This window comes from Falco rusticolus, chromosome 10 (genome assembly GCF_015220075.1).
Source record: "Falco rusticolus isolate bFalRus1 chromosome 10, bFalRus1.pri, whole genome shotgun sequence".
Classification (NCBI taxonomy): domain Eukaryota; kingdom Metazoa; phylum Chordata; class Aves; order Falconiformes; family Falconidae; genus Falco; species Falco rusticolus.
Genome location: NC_051196.1, coordinates 21,029,159 through 21,049,573, shown reverse-complemented (window position 1 = coordinate 21,049,573; position 20,415 = coordinate 21,029,159). Strand labels below are relative to the sequence as shown.

At 50.1% G+C, this 20,415-nt stretch overlaps 1 protein-coding gene across 2 annotated transcripts in view; it reads right to left on the bottom strand.

Annotated features, from left to right (window-relative positions):
- Positions 1-20,415, bottom strand: part of CDH22 (cadherin 22) — an 86,025-nt gene that overhangs the window by 63,718 nt on the left and 1,892 nt on the right. For both annotated transcript variants that reach the window (XM_037403114.1, XM_037403115.1), the window contains exon 2: positions 5,710-5,879. The gene's annotated coding sequence lies outside the window, so the exon portion shown is untranslated. The remainder of the gene's footprint in view (positions 1-5,709; positions 5,880-20,415) is intronic.

The window sequence follows — 20,415 nt, the reverse complement described above, 5'->3', positions numbered from 1 at the left end:
CCTCACACTGTGCTCTCCACTGGGTTCCCAAGGGCAGGGCATGCAATGACAGGGGGAGCTGGGGAGGAGCTGTGGCATGCCTGCATCCCAAGGTCTGCCTTGTTGGTCTAGAACTGGTATCATTCACCACAGACATGAGGAAGCCGCATTGGTCCAGCACTGTTCTGTCAGCTTTGGCACTAAGCATATCTACTACACAGGAAGGACAGAGAGAATAGCACTGAAAGATGCAAGAGGCAGGTCTGAGATATATGTAGAGCACAGACACAGCTTTGTCAGCAGTTTGCAGCACTGCTTCCAACAGGCAGTACTACAGCATCTTTGGAGATGACCCAGGACAGGGGCTGGATGGACAAAAGCTCCTGCAGCAGCCATATGTGCCTTGCTGTTGGAGCTGCAAGAAGAGCACAGCTTCATACCAGCTCCTTCCCCAAACATGCAAGTCTGTCTGGAGACTCTCTCCAAATAGCAGGGCAGATCTTCAGCACCAACCAGTCCCCTCCATTCTCTGCCCAGCACCTCCTGACCCCAGTGTGCCTTTACCCGAGAGCTCAGAGGGTGAGCCCTGGCTCCAGCACTATTCACACACGCTAGCTGTGTCAGGTGCGAGGGAACAGCTGAGGCCACGTGCAAGCACAGCAGCAGCTCTGGGGACCACGCTAGCACCAGCTCAGAGTCTGCATCCACAGGGAGCCCGCCCTGCCTCACACTTGAAAGTGTGGGTGGCACAACAGCCCAGCCTCGGACAGATCTTGCTGGGAGACGGGACAGCAAAAAGCCTGCAATTACTTCAACAGCAATTCTTCTCTAGTACTGCCTACAGTGCAGCACACAGTGTGTAACCACATCTCTCCTCCTGTTAAACAGAATTCAAATGTGCTTAATGCTCCCCTTCCTGGGAAAGGAGCAGGCTGGCTAGAGCATCCTTCCAGTATCTGTTCTATGGAGGTGATACAAGCATGGCAAGGCTGCTACAAAGTTCTAAGTTGGTTCATAATCTCCAGGCCTAGGGCTAAAACATGAACGAACTCAGGCTCTCTGGAGCTCACTTTCTCTACTGGATATTGTAAGACAAGATGAGGCAGAGATACTTCTTTTCTTTTACGAACTTCTCAAAATTTAGAGATGAGGGAGAAGGCAATCCTGCCAGACACAAGATACTATCAACTCCAGACAAGGACACACAGCAGGCATATCACATGCAAGCATTCCGCATCCCATATGCTGCCTCTGACAACGTACCTCATCAGTACCACACCAACCCCAACCACTGCACCATGGCCAAGCACCCACCTATATTCCCCTTGACTTCCCACAGCTCCTTCCGAGCATCCAAGCAGCATTTTACGCTTACCCCTTTGGGCTGGACAATGGAATAGTCAGGGCATCCACAGCCCTCAGTCCTACAGGGAGGGCTCTGCAGATTTAAAACACTAGGGATGAGCACCACAACCTGACTGCTGCTGCTTCAGTTCCCTCTGCACCACTGCAGTACCACAGCCACAAGCATCTTTGGCTAGAATACATTAACACACACTGCTAATTCTGTGAGGGACATCAGCACGTGTGAGAGCAAAGGTGTGGGATGCCCACTCATGTCAAGGCTGATCACGATCACAGCTGCTGCACTGCAAATCCCCATTCCATAGCAGATCCCACTAGTGATATGGCATTTAAGGCCCAAAGTTTGGATAAACCAAAGCTGGACAATGTGTCAGAATACCGTGGTGCCAGCTAGACAGGCTGTTGCCACTGCAAGCTCTGGAAGCCCCATAGCATCCCTCTGCTGAAATACATTCTGCAGAAGGCATAACTCTAATTCAGCATCCTTTACAGAATCTCAATGCATTTTGCCAGTCAAGCGAGAGATGGCTAGAGATAGCTATCTGGATAGCACATGGCATCACAGCGTGTACAAATGCTGGAGGTAAGTGGCCAAGGGATTCAAAACTGTAGGGGCTTTTGAAAAAGGCTATTTAAATTACTTTTACTTCTGTAGTGAAAGGCTTGTGTAACCAGTTACTGGATGAACATACCCAAGTGCAGGTCCAGACTGTGCAAAGCAATGCTTGATAGCAATCTGGCTTTCAGCAAGTCTTCTGCCCCAATACAGAGCACAGAAGACAGGCAAGTAATGATAAAAACAAGTTTTCTCAGTAATATCACCCTAGTCTCAGCTTTGAAAAATGGGCAGAAAGTCCATCATAATTAGTAAAAGTTTAGTCATGCTTGTCCTTGAAGTAAAACTCTGGGTTTCCTCTTTCTGTTTCCTTGAAATTACTCTCCCAGCAGGGGACTTCTTCCTCTGCTTTTCTTCTCAGATAAATTTGTGCACAGTCCAGGTAAAGTTGCTCTTCCAGAGAAATTTCTACCTGCACAATGCTCAGAACTGTATGACTAAACATCCATTTTCTACCTTCTTTTTAAGTTGCTTTAAGTTTAATTATTGTCCTCTTTGATGCTGCCTTGAGAAATTCTGATAGAAGAGTGCAGCAACTGGAGCTACTCACCACCTTTTGACTTCTCATGTTCAGTCACTTTCTGCTATCAGACACACTGGGAGGAACAGTGTTTGTTAAAGCTCTCACAAAAGCATTGTTTGGAAAAAAAGTATTTTCTAAGTTCATATTTTTTTCCTCCAAGTCTTCTTTGGTCCAAGTTTCAAAGAAATTTTAATTGCAAAGAAAATCTCAGAGTCTGCCTTGGGGAAGAGGTTTTTACAGCCATAACGGTCTCGCTCTGCAGCAATTCTTTCCCAAATATGGAATTTTCATGCCTAGTCTACGTGAATACAATACTTTTAATTCGCTTTAAAAAATAATCTCTGAGAGGAGGTGGAAGCAAGGGCATCCTCCTGTGGCCCCAAGTACATACGTGATTCCCTCTGCCCAGGCCTGGGAGAAACCACCTCCAAGCAGAGAGGGAAGAGAAGCACGGAGCTGCTTGGCACCCCACACCTGCAGGCTGGTGCACAGCTGGCTGCGTCGGGCAGGGCAAGCTGCACCAGCACATCCACACCAGTCCCTACACAAGGAGCCAGCTGACCACAGCTTTCAGGAGGCTCTGACTAACCAGGCAGAGCAACCAGCCTCCGGGACAAACTGCTGTCCCAGATGAGCACGCAAAAGCTCTGTCTCCGAGTGCCAAAGAGGCAAGTCAGGTAAATGGAAGAAACTGCAGCCCCAGAGAGGATGGCTGTCCGTCTCCAGAGCCCAGGAGCTGCTTGACCCCAGAGACAGCAGCCACCGCTCTGCTAGGTCGTTTGTGGTTTCCCCGTTCTGAATTGCACCCTCCAAGCCCTTGAGCGCAGCAGGTCCCTTCCTGCCATTCAGCACTGGGACCACAAGCGCCTGCATAGCCCATCTGTTACACATCAGCCCTGCTAGCCCCATGCCAGTCCCTCCTGCTATTTGGATGCTCCTTTTGCTCCCCTCAGGACCCTGCTTGCTGCAGTTACTCATGCACCACTCAGCACAGCTTCCGAGGAGCAGTAGCGGGTGTTTCCCTCCTGCTTCCTGGAGGGAATCACAAATCACAAATCCCTAGTCAGCTCTAGAAGCAGAAGCCTCTGACACCTGAGCAACAACACAGCACCAGCAGGCACTGGCCTCTCCATCCCTCTCTGCCGATTCAGTGCAGTGCTACAGCCTGGGTACCCAGCAGCTCAGGGCACACCCATCATCACCAGCACAACCAGACACACAGATATTAGCACAGAGTGAACATCTGCAGCGCAAACTCCTGCTGCCACCCCACCAAGCCCCACGCATCAGGAGTGCTGGCACCTGACCCAATGGAGAGAGAAGGCTGATACCACGGGATGGATGATTCAAGGGATCACAGGCAAGTCACTCTTTCCTGTGAACCTGACAAACTGCCTGATGTGCTAGCAAAAAAGCAAAACAAAGCACTTGAGCACATGGATCTGCTAAGGCATGGCTAGTCTTTCCTTTGCCATGTTGTAAACTGAAAGTTGTACACTGCTAAGCACTGCACATCCTAGGACCCACCAACTGCTTCAGCAGAGACAAAAAGCAACGTATCTGTCTAACCTCTCAAAGGCTTGTGAACAGAATCATTATTAGAGGCAGAAGAATCAGAGTTCTCAACAGCTAGGGGTAGACCCCAAAAAAACCCCAAACAAAAAAGAGAAGCCCCATTGCCACAAGCCCAAATCTGGTATAAAAGCTGAAAGGGAAAAAACAAGCAATGAGTTCAGTCATGGCCTGGCAGAAAATGACAAGGGAACCCATGTATGAAGCAAAATCCATGAGACAGGAGATTAACTTAGTCAAGGCTATTGCAAGAAACTTGGACTGAGTTGAAGAACTGGATTGAGCCAGGGGACTGGCCAAACAGGAACTGAAAGTCAGTGCCAAACTGGCATTAACACCCAGATGAAGCTGAAAGAGAGCATGTGAAGGAGAGCCTATCTCTAGCTGGGGAGGAAGACAAGGTGACATTGCTGCTCCTCCAGTGCCTGCCTGCAGCAATGACACTGACCCAGCCACCACACTTCCTGCATAACCTTTCCCTAGGCTTGGCACCACCAGCAGAGAAAACATCAGAGTTCCTTTGCTCCCACAGGCCAAGGGTGAGTGGTGCTGGTTATGGGGAAGATGCCTACACCCATTGCAGCATCTCTGCCACAGCTGCTGGGGTGGACAGAGTTCCTCCTGCTCCAGAGCTCAGACAGGTAATTAATTTTAGGATCTGAATGGACAGCTGCATCTCAAAGTCATGCCCTTTACAAATGCCCTGTACAAAGTCAGAAGTTGCATTTCCAACAGCCTCACATCTTTTATGCCCCGTTACCTCATGAGGAGGCAGAAAAGCTCCCATACAGCAGGGTAGAGAACCTGCACAAGCCTCCACCACCAGAGCTGATTGCCATGGCACAGCCCAAGGACACAGGAACCAGCACCGTTCCGCTCCTTGCCTCCTGCTGCCACTTCTTTGGGCCCTGGAGGCCAGCAGAAGTGACAAGAGAGGCATGGCACGAGCACCAGACTGCCCAAAACAGGGCAAGTGGAACCAAAGCTGATAGCCTGGACAAGTGGGCACCTGGATAGGAGTTAAAGGACAGACTGAAATAAAAAAAAAACAACACACAACCACAAAGTGGAATTCATACACTTTGACAAACATGGAGGGAGTGGGGTTCTTTTAAGCAAATGTTTGGCAGATGCATGAATTATTTATTATTCAATATTGTGTGATTAAATGAAAAATTGAAGACGTTCACAGCTTTGTTTGCAACTTTCTACCTCTCATGAAAGTCTGCCCAAATTCCTACAGAGAATAACAAGTGGGTATTATACTGAGCCAGAAGGGTTCAAAGAAACTTCCTTCGGTTTGCTGCTCAGGCTCAGGCTTAGACTCAGTCCTCTGGTGAAATAAGTACTGTAGCAGGGACATGTTGCTTTCAGAAAGGTCTTGCTGCTACTCATTCTTCTTCCCTATGCATTTTAATTCTCTTGGCTATTTTCTCCCTGGAAAAATCAGTCCTCACGATAGGAGACATGTGACCCCTCTTTACAGAATGCATGAGCCCAAGGAAGTCTCTCCCTGTGGCAGCACACCATCATTTTGAGACTAGGACCAAGTCAGCATAGGATCACCCACACTGAAGTGGGGAGGTCATGAGGGAGGACAAGAGCAGAGAAAAGCAGGACAAGACCCGGGAGAGCTGCACCACAGGTCTCATACCTGCAGCTTCAGCAGTGCTTTTTTCCGGTGTAACAGGACGACCGAGTTGTGCACAGCTCCGATTAGAAGCAGGCTCCAACTTTCTGTGGCAGGAACCTTATGCCGACAGCAGCCTGAAGAGGCAAGTGGCTTCCTCAGCACCTCAGGACAAGGTCTGCAGCAATAAACAGCTGTCAGAAAGGCAGAAGAATGAGATTAATTAGTTATTAATAAATGCCAGTTTCAGCCTGATCTTTCACACTTAAGAAAACTGTTACAATGATTTTCTTATTTTCAGAGGAGCTCATTAAATAAGAATTAGAAACAAGATAGTATAACAGATAAGAAAATTATTTCTGCAGCTATATCCTGCCAAAATCCACTGCTCTGCACCTGTACTCCTCAGCCACCCAGACTAACCAGATTTGACCCTGCAGCATCCACACAGCAGGTAAAGCACCATGCCAGCACCTCACTGCCAAATGCCCTGTTATCACCACCAGCCACCACCACCCCAGCAATACTGTCCTGCCTAAACACAGGGTTTTCTGGCATGTGGGAGAAGAGGCTCCAGCCTCAAACCTTCCTGCTCTCCAGAAATTCCTAAGCAAACACACTGTGGAGAAAGGAAGGAATAGCACAAAAATTTGGGAACCTGAAGCTGAATGCTGCACAGCCTCAATCCTCAAGCAGGAAGCAAATATGCTTTGCTAAGATGCAGCATTGCTCAGAGAAAATAAAATCCACCACAGTTGGCAGAAATCCCGGGTAGCTGAGTCACCTACACATTTTGGTAGCACATTTTGGCCAAGTCTATTTGAAAGTCTGCATCTTCTTGCACAGCAAAAAGTGAACCACTGCACACCCCTCAGGGCTGCCCCAGACAATCAGAGCCCTGCTAGGTCCCTCAGGCTGCACTTTGAGCAGAAACAGGCCAGTAAGGAGCAGGTATTCTTGAGAAAAGGCACCAGAGCTTCACAGACCCAAAAGGGTCTCTGGATGGTCACCAGGTAAAGATTCATTTGAAGCAAAGCCCACCTGCCCCTCATAAAGCACAATGAGGAGGAATTTGACCCTCTTGCTGGGCCAGGGCCCTACGTGCTGGAACAGATGGGTCAGGTCTCTGAGCGAGCAATCCTCACAGCACACCGTTCACCAGCAACCTGTAGATAAAGGCTTTCTCCAGCCTGTAACAGGTTAAAAGATTAAACCCCCTTGTAGGCAACCTGCAGACAACTGCAATAGGCTAAATTTTGTATTTGATCGTTAATGACAGATGCATTATTTATTTGGAATTATTTACTTCATTCTACTAATTATATCACCATTGATAGCTTCTGATGATGCACAGCACTTTGAATCATGTCCCAGGAGTCAGACCCTGTCCAGAGCAACACAAACCACAACGGTCGGCACCACAGCACAGTGACTGCCCCAGTACAAACAGGCAGCTCTTGCCGAAAGCTGCTCACTGTCTTGCAGATACCATGAGGTCATGTGTATTCTGGATGGCCAACATTCCGCATTCCTCCCGTGCATTGCCAGGTATCCAGAGGGTGCTGGTGAATCCAACTATCGTCCCCCAAGGGCTTGCTTGGCTGACTCAGAGGGAAGTGGCTCAGCGCTCTCTTGTTCCTCCTGCCCCAAGCCCTTCTAGTGCTCACACCCCAGCCTCCCCGCTGCAGGAGGTAAACGTCACGAGTTTGGGCCAAATCCATCAGTGCTGGCCCAGCACCCATGGCCCCACCAAGCCATGCCCACTGACACTACCAGGGCAAACAGCCCGGATAAGAGAATCTGCATGGAACTGGCCTCCCCCCAGAGCAGAGCGGCCCCTTCTCCCTCTCCTTGCCACAGCCCTGAACATTTCACCACTGCTCCTCCCCACACACACCAAGGGCAGAGCTGCCCTGATAACACAGCCATGCAAGCAAGCCCCAAGCAACAGACAGAAGAGGCCAGCATTCCCTTTGCCTGAAGGGACCAGTCCCTCAGGAACCACCCCAGTGAGGACGGGAACCCCTGGAGAGAAGGATGGGGAAGCTGTCTCCCCCAGGGCTTTGCTGGCAGCACAGCTACACATGGCTGCACTACGGAAAAAACTTCACTTGAATGCAAAACCAGAAGCTTTTAGCATCCTGTCTGGTAGAATCAAATTTTTATATCCTTCCATGCCCAGTAAATCCTGTTCACAAAGAACAAGAAAAAAGGAAGTAAAAGCCTTAATAAATGCTGGAAGAGCAGGGAGCCCACACCAACTCCCAGCCCTGTGTAGCTCCTGGATAATCTAAGCAATAGTTTATTTTTCTCTCCAGTATCATTTTCCCAGCTTGATCTCTACTGTCGCAGTATGATGGTTTCACCCCATTAGCCTTGCTTAAAAAAGTGATCCCAGGACTGTGAGTGTTATTGCCCACATAAATCAGGAGGCTTTGAATACTGAGCACCTTTAAATAAACAGCTGATGGAAGTGAAGTTCCGGGATCATTATTAATAGCTTTTCATTTCTGTGTCCGCTGTGCTGTGACATTCTTTCCCAGCAGAAAGCCTCCGCTTCCTATCCCCAGTACATCTGATCCCATGAGTCCTCCAGTCAGAATGAATGACTGTACCTTTGTGTTAATTGCATAGCCCGTTCCACAAACTGAATACTAATATTCACTAGCAAGAGGAGAAGAGTTTGTAGACCAGGAGCAATGGGGCAGTTCGAGGAGAGGCAGGCCAGCCCTTGCCCTGTGCACAGAGGTGAGGAGTGCTGGTCGTCTCACCTCCCCTTAAGGAAGGGCAGATCCTGGCTCTTCCAGCACACACCGGTAAAGGCTACAACAGGGCCCTGACGCATTTCTGTTCTGTCTGCCCAGGGAGTGTGCCGTGTACCGGCTAGACACAGGCCTTCCCTGCCCTGCCAGCTCCATCAAACTGCTTACCCCCCACCCCACCCCCGCAAGCACGCCTGCCACTCTCTGCATTGCAAACAGCTCCCGTCCCAGGGACACGGACCCTTGGAGAGGCAGCCACCACAGACCAGCCCTGTTAGTACTTACAGGTGCTGTTCAAAGACTTCACCTGACCAGATCTGGTTTATTTTTCGCTAGCATGCCTTGTCCAGGGAGGAATCGCTCTCCTCCTCCACCTTGGCTATCAGGGTCTCTCCTGAGAGCTGCAGGCATGTGTGTAGCAGCCCTGAGCAGATGAGAGCTCTAAATGCCATGGGCAGATCTAAGGGCAGCAACAGCTAACACTGGCAAACCACCCATTCCCCTTATGCAGGGTGATGAGCCTGGGATGGGGCTAGACACTTCATTGAGAGGGATCCTGGCCACCAGCTCTGGGAGCCCCCTGCTTTGCTGTCTGCTGCCAGCACGGACAGGCAGGCACTCCCAGTCTGTATTCCCAAAATCTTCATGCCTAGGACCCAAAGAGAGTTGCCAATGCTGCTGCTGTGTCAGCAAATGACATCAACCCCCAGATCTGTGGCTCAGGAGACACAAAGCTTCTTGTAAAGGGTGTTCAGGCTCTCTGAGACACCTTGCCCAAAGAGAGGAGGAGCTGGTCCAGCTGGCAGCCAGTCCCAATACAGCTACTAACATTAATACAAGCAAAAAGGCTCCCCAGTGGCCAGCAGTGCCCAGGGTGGGCTTTCCAGCCTCCCTGCTCCTGCCCTTTACTGCAAAGACACAAGAACTGAGGGTCCTGCAGCTACACCCAACCCCCAGTTTCATTTTACTGTTCTTGAGCAACGACACCACATATGGGTCATGCTGCTCAAAGAGAACACACAGGGTAAGCAAGTATGTCGAAATGGTCTTTGCTGTGTATAAATCCAAAGGGCTGCAGACAGCAGCAAACTCCAGGAACAGGTGATGGCTTCCGGTTTTACTGCCTGCTGCTCGCTCTTTCCCAAATCCAGTTCTCAGCAAGAAGATTCAGGATACAAGCATCAACACAGGCAAAACAAAAGGTTCTCCTATGAGAGCGCCAAATTGGAAGCAACCATCAGAAAACTGTATGGCTAAACAAAGCTGAGAGAGACCACTACAGACAGGATACACATTTCTTGGAGGACTTTAAGAGGAAAAAATTAAAGTCTTAAATCTGTCTCCTGATTTCAGAGCCCTTCCTTAGCTAGAGTCTGAATCACTGATATCCTGATAGACTAGCACTGCAGAGCCATGTCCTTATGGCAAATCAACAAGAACACCCTAGGTTTCTGCATATGATTCTGCAAGCCAGATATGGTACTGCCTTCCCTCTGCAAGAAACTCCGACCACTTTGTCAGGTAAAATAAAATATCTTGATGCCTCCTCTGCCCCCTCCTGCATTGTATTTGCAGTATGTGGACAGGCACCCAGCAGCCACATAGGACCTCCAAGCAAGGGAGATACAGTGGGCACCACAAATGCAAAACAAGACAGCCTCAGTGTGTCACTAGAAACACTGCTTTCCAACCACCAGACTTCAGCATCCCATTGAAGCATCAGCTCTCAGCAGAGGCCAAATGTGCAAATTGCAGTTGAAAAGGAGAACATTTCAGAAAGCTTGAAGCACGTGAGCACAGCAGACTAGAACAGAATCCACAAGTAGCTTCGCTTTAATATCACTACCAAACCAGTGGCACAATGAGGAAGGAACAGACTAGGAGCTCTGGGAACAACCACTCTGCTCAGCACAAGTGATAAAGGGAGACTAATTGGCCAAATCCTCAATCAGGTGTAAAGGTTCAGGGCTTTGGTGTACAACTTCATCAAACAAGATGGGCATGTTCACGCTGACATTCCAGGATGGACACAAGGCACACTGTGGGGTTTTGTACAGGTCACATTTCACAGACAACCCCTTTGCTTCTGCCACTCCTGGCAATAGTGAAACTGAGAATCTTCTCTCTCCGGCACACAAGCTTTGAAGGGTCTTTCCTGACGTAACTGCACAAAGTAGGGACCTTGGGGCCTTGTATGTAGGTTCTACTGTTATTATCAAAAGAAATAAAGAGGGATATGGCGAAGTAAGAGGCAGCAAAGCAGCCCAGGGAACAAAGGGAGAAAGAGAGCAAGCTTACAGTAGCAACAGGGAGGACAGAAAAGCAAATGGACAAAGTGCATGTGAAAGAATAGAGCCAAGGAGAGATATGCATACACGTGAGCAAGCAGGAACGTGCTGGAACACGTGAGTATGCATGCATACAGGAGGGGGCATGGAAACCCACATGGGCAGGTGCAGTAATTTGCAGCTCCAAGTCCTTCAGACCCACTGCATGTTTGCAGCCTTGCTCTGCTTCAGCAAGGGGCTCCCCCTAGAAAGCCCCAGCGCACATGCAGAACTCCTGTGACCTAATTCTCTCCATCCAGCACACAGCCCAACAGCCACTCGGCGCTGGTGACAGTGAAAGATCTTCACAACCAAAACAAATGGCAAGAAGCTGGCTCTGAGTACTCTCATCAGGAGTGGCCACCCCTTCCCCAGTGCTTGAGAGGAGAAGAACTGGCAGCACACACACACACACTCCCATGTTCCCACATGCAAACATGGCTTGCTTTGTCATCCTCACACCTCGTTCATTTGCATCCTGCTCTCTCTGCCACTACGCTGCAGACCCTTGCTGTCTCTCCCCTTATTCCCTGGGCTGTTCTGCTTCCTCTTCCCTCTTGACGCTCCCCTCTTGCTCATTTGATGACAATCACATTAGAATTCACATACATGGCCCCAAAGTCCCTTGTGTGTGCCCAAGCAGGTCCATCCAGAGCCCACCACCCCTAACCAAGCAGCCAGATGCAGAAGTGCTGAAATCCTGAATTGCACATGCACCCTTACTCCAGCCATGCTGTGCTATTCCCCTGGGTGTTGCCAGACCAGTCTCCAGGCTCCCACCACTTCTAACACCACAGGAGGTAAATATTGAACTGGCTGTCAACTGGGAGCACTGCTGCAATGCAAACACACACACTCTTTTGTGTCCTGTCCTCCAAATAACCACCTTTCTCAGGCTGCTGGGCTGGCAGCAGCCTCAGGCAGAGTCTGGGCCTCCAAAGCCAAGCAGTCTCCAGCCAAAAAGCCATTCTCGCCCATGCTGGGCTCGGAGCTGTACACATCTCTTGCCACTCACCACTCCCATCAGACCCCACAGTGAACCGACATCAAAACTCACACCTGAACATGCAGTCACTGTGCACTGTGTCATGATTCAAAATCAGAATAACAACACACAGCTGCCCCGAGCAGGGCTGATAGCAAACTTTTGAGAGGTTCAGGACTGAGCCAGACACAAGCACTGCATCTGTGCACTCCTCAGCCCACGGTGGGGTGCACCGAAAGCATTAGCTCATGAGACAGCTTCTCCTCATCTTAGTGCAGAGGCACAGACAGATCTTACACACAATACCATATAAAACATATAAACTTATCAAATGCTTGACGCACCAGCTAGAAAAGGAGAAAGAAAAATTGTCATTGCTATTTCTAAATATACTTGGGAGGCACCAGATAGCACAGTGATGGACTAGATATAAAAAAGATAGAGATGAGTCTCAGTACCAGCCTTTGATTGCTCACAAGGGAAACGCACGTGCTGCCTTGTGGAAGCCAGGGCCAGACATTGTGTCCTACCTCTGCCCAAGCCCAGCTCAGCTGTGGTTTAAAGAAAAGGCCTTCCAGCCTGGTGCTTCATGGTCCCTCCCTCTCATTTCTACTTCACAGCAGCTTTTCACAACCAGGACGGCGCTTGGTGTATGCAACAGACTCAGCTGCAGGATGTTCTGGGACAGCCTAAGGTTTGGAAAAGGCCTCCCTAGAAGCACCAAACCTGCCTGGTGTCTGTACCCAGGAGCTGAAGGGAGATACTCAGCAGCAGCCACAGAGCAGTCACAGGTCAGATCCTGTCCTGCCAGCTCCACCACTGTGGTGGACTGAGGCTAATTTACACCAGATGAGCTACCAGCTCGCTGCACACATGCAGCCCTGCTCCATGAGGCTTGCTTTCCAGCACTCAGTTATCTCTCCAGCTTCTCACAACAGAAAAAACACATGCCTGGCAGCATCACAGGCAGTGGCATGCCTTTAAGTGTGCCTTTGCCATCAGATCAACAGGACAGAGGCCACATCTCTCACTGCACTGCCCAGGTCTAACAAGGGTCCTTTTACAAAGGGCACCAGGCACCCCAAAGGGGCATGCAATAAAAGGTGTTTAACAGTCCCTGTACTGAGTCTGGCTGGGACGGAGTTAATTTGCTTCATGGCAGCTTAGACAGTGCCGTGTTTTAGATTTGTGACCAAAACAATGCTGATAACACTAATGTTTTAGCTGTTGCCAAACAGTGTTTGCACAGTATCAAGGCTTTCTTTTTTCCACTATGCGATGCCCCAGTAACTAAATTGGGGGTGCACAAGAGGTTGGGAGGGGACACAACGAGGCAGAAGACCCAAATTAACCGGAGAGATATCCCATGCCGTCTAACATCATGCTCAGCAATAAAAAGGGACAGGAGGGAGCTCAGGTAGGTTAGCCACCTTTTGCTCAGAACTGGCTGGGCATCAATCTACCCAAGGAATGCACTGTGTGTTTGCCATTGTACCCCTTTTGTTTTCTTTCTGTCTTCTTCCACTTCTTCACATATGAAAACATTTTTATCTTGACCCCAAGTTTTCTTGCTTTTACTCTTCCTTTCCTCTTCCCCGCCCCACTTGGGAGAGAGGGAGTAAGCAAGCAGCTGTGTGGTACTCAGCTGCTTACCAGGGTTAACCCACGGCAGTCCCCAAACGCAGGGCAGCGCTGCTGCCAGCCGCACTCCTGCTGCGCAGGGGAAGGCAGACTGACCCTGTCCCCATGCATTCCCCAAGAAGCACCAGCCATGGCACAGTGAGAAGCTGCTGCTCTCCTTGCGCAACCCAACGCTTCAAGCCTCTCAGTCCTGTGATGTGAGCTCACAGCTCCTGTCCTGGAGCAGCCCAGCACCACCAGCTCACCCGGCTGCCATCACCTCCCAGTGAACCATGCCTCCCCGCCCCCCACAACTACCAAAGCACTTCTGCACCCTAGGTGCAAAACCAATTCAAGCCTGAACTGATGGTTCCAGCATCCTTCCCAGCCAAACATGAGTCTCCCCTTTGCACAAAAATGTAAACAGCTTTTTCAGACAAAAATCCATAAACGCTCACCTGTGGTTGCTACTCCAGCTGGGGGGAAGGTTCAGTACTTGCATTTCACTTCATGCCTCAATTGCTTTGTGGTACCAAGGAAAGGAGCAGCACCGTCTGCCAGCACAACAGTCAGTCCTCTGGGCAGGACTAACGATGTCAGACTTCACAACCACAGCTCCTGCTCACAAGCTCTTGTCTGCCTTAGCTAATCCATTACCAAGTCCTAGGCAAGGCAAAGCAAGGCCACGTCTACATCTGCAGGGTGAGCCACAGTCCCTGGTCTCCCATCCCACAGTCCGTGGAGGCTCACAGTCGCAGCCCCGGTCCATTGTGTGCCTGTAGCTTGCCCACTGCCCACACACCCAGCTGGCCAAGGCATGGGCATCAACCCACTACAGAGGCTGTTAACATGTCGCGCGGCCACCAGAAGAAGCTGGGCCAGATCACACACACACACACACACCCCCCAGGGTCTGCTCGAGAGATGAACTCGGGTGGCAATGCAGAGAGGAGGGGTTTGGGAAGGACACGGTCACTTCTCAGCCTCAGTGAGACCAGCTGAACCATTGCCCGGTGGAGGATCCTGGTTCTCATCTCATCTCTCACAACACCTTTCAAATTAATCCGCTAATTGGCGTGCCAGGCTGTGCATACGAAGGAGGCTGCGTGGCTCCCTCTGCCGGCACGCGGCCCCAGCGGAGCCCCCCGCCCGCCCCCGCAGCCGGGGGAAGCCGGAGCCGGCCCGGGGCCGCCGGGGGAAGGGGCGCCGGCTCCCGCTGCAGCGCGGGTGAGCGTGCCCAACGAAGCTGCCTTCGGACCGCATCACCGGAGCGGGCTTTATGGCAAGAAAGTACCGTGGCCTTGGGGAACGGCCCGGGGGGGGGCTGCAGCAAGCGGGTGTTCAGCCGACTTTTAAAAGTTTAAACAGGAATGTAATTTCTTAAGGACTCTGCTGACACTCAGCTTATTCCAACCTGCCTGCTATCAAAAGGTTCAACTGTATTTTGTACGTGGGAAGGCAGCCAAGCTCGGAAAGCTGGTAAAGTCCAGCCGCTGAAGGAATCCCTCACCTCTACGTCCTCGACCTTCTAGACTACAGTGATAGGGGAAACAGATCCCCCTCCCACACATGTACAATACTGTCACCAACAGCCATGTGCCTTTTCAGAGCCATAACAGGGGAGAAAAAGCATTTTTCACATTGTTAAAAAATGGAATAGTGAAAATCCAAAAGATCCAAGGCCAAAGGTGACTCGGGGGGGGGGGGGGGGCAGTACCCCATTGCAGGTTAACAAGCTCATTTGCTCACTTTTATTGTGTACTCATCTCAAACTGCTCCTCTCTAGAGTCACAGGGTGCTGGCTGTGGAAAGGAGGAGGTGCTCTGAGCTTAGAGCCACTTTTAATGACAAGGATTACTGGAGAAACAGCATTTTGGGGATTTGGGATTCCAGGAAGCAGCTGCAGTAAGGAGCAGAGGGAGATAATCCCAGTGTGACAGACAGAGATGTGAGGAAGCTGGACTGGAGAAGGGAGCACAGCACCCCCAGGCACACACAAAAGCTACCGTCTTTGCACAAGGCATCCTGTACAGGGGAACAGCCATCCCACAGCAGAAAGAGGCTAACAGAACAAGGGCCTGGCCCAGGCCCCCCCAGCACCCTTCTGTTCTGGGATGGCCAGAACATGAGGGCTTCTAAGCCTCTGGAGTAGCCAATCCTCATCTGTCATTCCTGGCTCTGGCCCGTGTGGGGACTCAGACCCAGAGGAATGCTCTGCACTGCAGCCCGCCATCAGGAAGCCCAGGTTCTCCCAAGCCACCTGTGGGCAAGCAGCCAGCAAGGGGAAGCCAGGGTCTGCCAGAGCAGGCAGCAACAGGGCACTGAGGGGAGCAGACCCAGGTCTGGGGGCAGAGGGTATGTGCCTCAGGGTATCCAACTCCCATGCCTCTCGGGTGGGCATGGGGCCTCACACCCTCCATAAGCTCCCAAGTGCCAAACCACAGGTAAGGGCAGCAGTGGTCAAGGAGGATCAGTGACAGACAGGTGCCACATGCAGAAGCTGTGCTGAGTCCCCAGGTGTTGCTGTGCACAGCAGAGGGGAAAGGCTTCCCTCGCTGGCCCCACAAGCATGTGGCTGCAATGCATGGGAAGGACTGTGTGCCGTAAGGTACTGGATACAGCTCATCTGTAAGAATGAGTTCTCTCCTGCCAGATCAGTGTCAGGACTGTATCACGCACTCCTGCTCTGACTCCGTTTTGCAGTCAAAACCTCAGGGAAATGTTAGCTTACTAAAGCAGTGTTTAAATCCTGTGGGAGCTACTGTTTCCAAATGTCTCACGTCCTTGCTCTGCTAGGTGCGGACACCTTTCCCCATCCACGTGCACGCCCCTGCCTGCCTGTACCCACACTCATACATAGGCTAGAAGGCAGAGCTAGAAGGAGTTCCAAGCTCTTGAGGCCCCATTTATTGCCCAAGATGTTTCTATGGCGACTCCCTTCACATCCTGTCGTGGGCTGCAAAAAGCTTCTGGCCATCCACAGCTTCAGGTGAGTTGAGGTCCTCAAGCTTCAAGTCACCTGCAGTTGTTAATGCCACCAGCTGCAGTTAAGAAGAGATTAACAAAACCCCACGTGAAGCGGCCGCGGTGAGTGAGGCAATGTCAGCAAGAGGAGTGATTCCCTGTTTCCTTTCCTTTGGTGTTCTCAGGAGTACTGTAGCAGGGAGGAGCAACAAAGAGGGGTAGGGAGTATATGCAAAAGGGTGCTGGACAAACAGTTCTGCTTTTGTGGTACCCTGGAAGGGCTTCCCAGCCAGCAAGGCTCACACATCTGTTGTAGCCAGAGCACAGGACCACTTCACCCTGTGCAGTGGCTCGCCCTGACACACTGCTTTCCAAGCCAGGGGGCAGGATGCTCTCAGCTCTGCTTGGTAAGTGCCTGGCTAAACACTTCTACAGGGCAGCCATGGATCTGCGGCTGCTGCTGTCAAACACCAGGCCCAGCATCACCTCCATTGCACCCACAGCTCCCGTCATCAGCTAGTCAGGGCCAAATTCAGCACAGGTGACAGCAGTGACAGGACATGTGAGACGGGCATGGTTGCTCTGTTTGTGGAGCAGGCCTTGCGCACAACAGTTTGATAGTAGTGTTAACAGGCACTTTGCCCAGAGTCTCAGTCCTGCAATGCAGGAGCTAAGGCACAGCTCTCTCACGACAGATCCGAAATTACGAAGCGTAGCTCCGAGTCAAAAGTGAATGAACTCTGCTGGGCTTATTCTTCCAGGCTCGTTGATGGCACTGCCAGAGCCAGAGTAAGGGGCAAGGAAGTGAGTAAAAGCAGGGCAGCAGCCTGGGGCACAGCACGCAGAGAGGAGGTAGTGCAGATCTCCCACAGGCAAGAGAAGGGCAGGACTGAAAATCCAGAGAAGTGCTACCATTTGGTGAAAAATTGTCATTATGTTTAAATAAGTATTATAACCTTGACTTGTGTTTAGTGATCTGTCCTGTGTTTAGTGAGATGGGGCACTCAGCAGAAAGGAGACACTTTCTGAAAAGCACCTTGATTTTCAGCGCTGCTTGTACATTTAGCAGCAGTGGATGATCCAGCACAAACCCGGCTCTTGCTCGCTGCCTTGCCTATGCCCAAGGGCGCACTTATCCCCGCTCTCCAGAAGAGCAAGGCAGGGGTCTCAGTTTAGCAGGGTCTGTCCTCCACCTTTTGCTCAAAGAGGTCTTACAGAACCTCTGGGGAGAAGTGCCTGGTGGCACCAGGGCTGCCTCTATCCCCAGCGGGTACCAGTGCCCACGCTTCCTGCACTGGGGCAGCGGCGGCGTGGCTAGGGCAGCTCAGTGAGGAGGTGGCAGAGCAGGCACCCTGAAACCCAAAGTTTGAAGGTAACAGCCATGCCCAGCCCGCCAAGGCAGAGGCAGCCCCAGACCAACCCATGTACTGTCAACGGCCCCTCCTCATGCTCCCACCTCCTAGTAGTGTCCTGTATCCCTGTTTGCTTTACCTGCACCAGGTAATGTTAAGAGCAAAGGGAGCTCTGCAGGTGCAGCAGGCTCCACACCCCGCTGCCAGCTACCACATGCCAGTGCCCACAGTGTCCCACAGGCCCTCAAAGGGAAAAAGAGAAGGTACCGTAACGGTGTCAAAGAGCTGGAGACATCCATTTGTAGGGAGAACTCACACCATGCTGCAAGAGGATCAGAGGAACAGCACCACCAAGAAGATGACCCACAGCTTCTGTAGGAAAAGAAAGAACCTACACCCTCTGCAGGCACCCCGGCCAGCCTTGTGGGATTGTGTAAAGCAGAGACTGCTGAAGAAGATGTCCACTTTCACAGCCCAGACATTGCACTGTAGAATCAGCACTAAAGTACCATCCAACAACCCTTCCCCAACAGGATAACACAGATCTAGCTCCACTCAGCTGTGGCACAAAGACAATGACAAGAAAGAAAAATGAAGGAGGCACAGAGCCAGACTAAAGTAAAGTCTGGGCTAGTCTCTGAAAACAGGGTTGTTGCAAAGGGTAAGACTGAAAATTACTGTAATGTGCTGTATTCCTTTTATGGACTTTGAAAATAATAAAAAGTGATCATTAAATGAAAAAGAAATTGTGAACTGGGAGGATGGGTCTCTGCAGCAGCTACTGGCAGGAATAGAGACCCCCTCCACTGACCCCTCCTCAGCTTTCTGAAGCAGAAACTAACCCACAAACTGGATGCAACTGCATATACAGATGATGCTGAGCAGTTAGTGGGCACTCGACCCATGCTAGGTGAATGGGTGAGTCCCAGTCTAAACCGCTGAAATGAGCTCCCCATATACCAGGGCTGCATGGGGGCCGGGAAGGTGGACAGGCAGAAAGTTGCTGCCCAAACCCAGCCACGAAGACCCAGCTTTTCTGCAGGGGTGGAGCAGGGACTGTGCTTCACAAGCAGCATGGCTCACAGGAACACTCAGGCATGAGCCCTGCACATGCTAGAGCAACCAAATCCAAGCGGCAGAGCTCTGCACCCTCACTCGCAGCCCAGGGCACAACCACACACACGCATCACCCAAAGACAAGGTAAAATGGGGGCAGCCCTGCCAGCTGTGGACAGCAAAGGTGCCAAGGGTGCAGGGCAGGATGCTCACAGGGCTACAAATGGTCTGAGGCACATCCCTCCCCTTCAGCCACCTTTCCCTGCAAAGAAATGCCATGGAATAGACTGGTGGTAGAGACAAAAGTGAACAGGAAGGCATTGTACACCGTGACCACCTACCAGCTCAGGCAAGGAATGTTGTTGGGACTCATACCCACCTAATCTTTACATGTAATTTTTCAAAAAAGCAGATCCCTCAAAATGGCCTGTGCCTCAGGATATATATGGATTTATCTGCAGAGCAGTGTCATTGCTTGGAAACCCAAACACAGTTGCATAACCACATGGTTAACAGATACCAACACAAATTCATGCATGGTTGTATTCTTACACACAAATGCTATTTAGCGACATGACGTCAAAAGAACACAAGTATGACCACACTATTTCTTCTTCAATCTGTTTTTCTTTACTTTTCAAATACAGGCTTTCAAAATATAAAAAAATAATTATTTGAAAAATATGTACTTGTACTTTCAAATCCCACGTAAAGTCCAGTTTTGTTTCAAAGCTTCTGTGAGCAATCTAATCCTTCAAAAGAAATAAAGTCCATGGGTAGCAAAAGGGGTTTCAAACAAACAAACAAACAAACAAACAAACATTCCTCACAATATTTGCAACCAAATTTTACTATCGTGGGTGGGCTAGAGATTAGGAGCACAAAAGTAAAATTTGCTAGGAAAAAAGCCTGCTAGCTCAATAACATTTTCAAAGTGCAAAAAATACACAACAAACAGTAAATTATGACCCTATTCTGAGACTCCTTACACACAAGCAAGGAACTATGGATTTTTCAAATATGGTATTGCATTTTCAATCATGAAAATATTATTTGATACAGAGCTAGGAAAAACAGGATTTTGACTGTTATTTTTAACCTACCAACAGTCTTTTTTTTTTTTTTTGAGACCTGCCAGCTTCTTTTGAGGAGTTTTAAAATTGACCTTGTTTCAGTAGCCACTTCTCTGTCCTAGGTATGAAATCACCATATCGTATTATGAAGTGTCAATGCACCAAAAAAGCAAAGGGCATTTTCTTTCTTTTTTTTCTTCTTTTTTTTTTTTTTTTTTTTGGCAGGAACAAAGCTGGCTCTTTTACCTATGAAACAGCACATACCTTTTCTTTCATAAGCCCATCAATTTCAACATTGTATTATTCAGCAACCAGCATTTCATACAGAGACCAAACCTCACTTGCTCTGACCCCTACCTCACTGGAGCAGAGAGATGTACATGATACAAAAGTCAGTACAGAATCTGGGCTGGCTTATTCAGATTTCAGTGGGCTCTACCCTGTGCTACACTCAGAGTACTGCCAACATTTTCAGAGATTTCATCAAGGAGCAGCAAAACCAGCCTTTGGCCTTGAACACAAACACACAATCACTACAGGAAAACAGTTTCAGATTCTTGTTTCTATTTCCCCCTGCTATGTGATACCCAA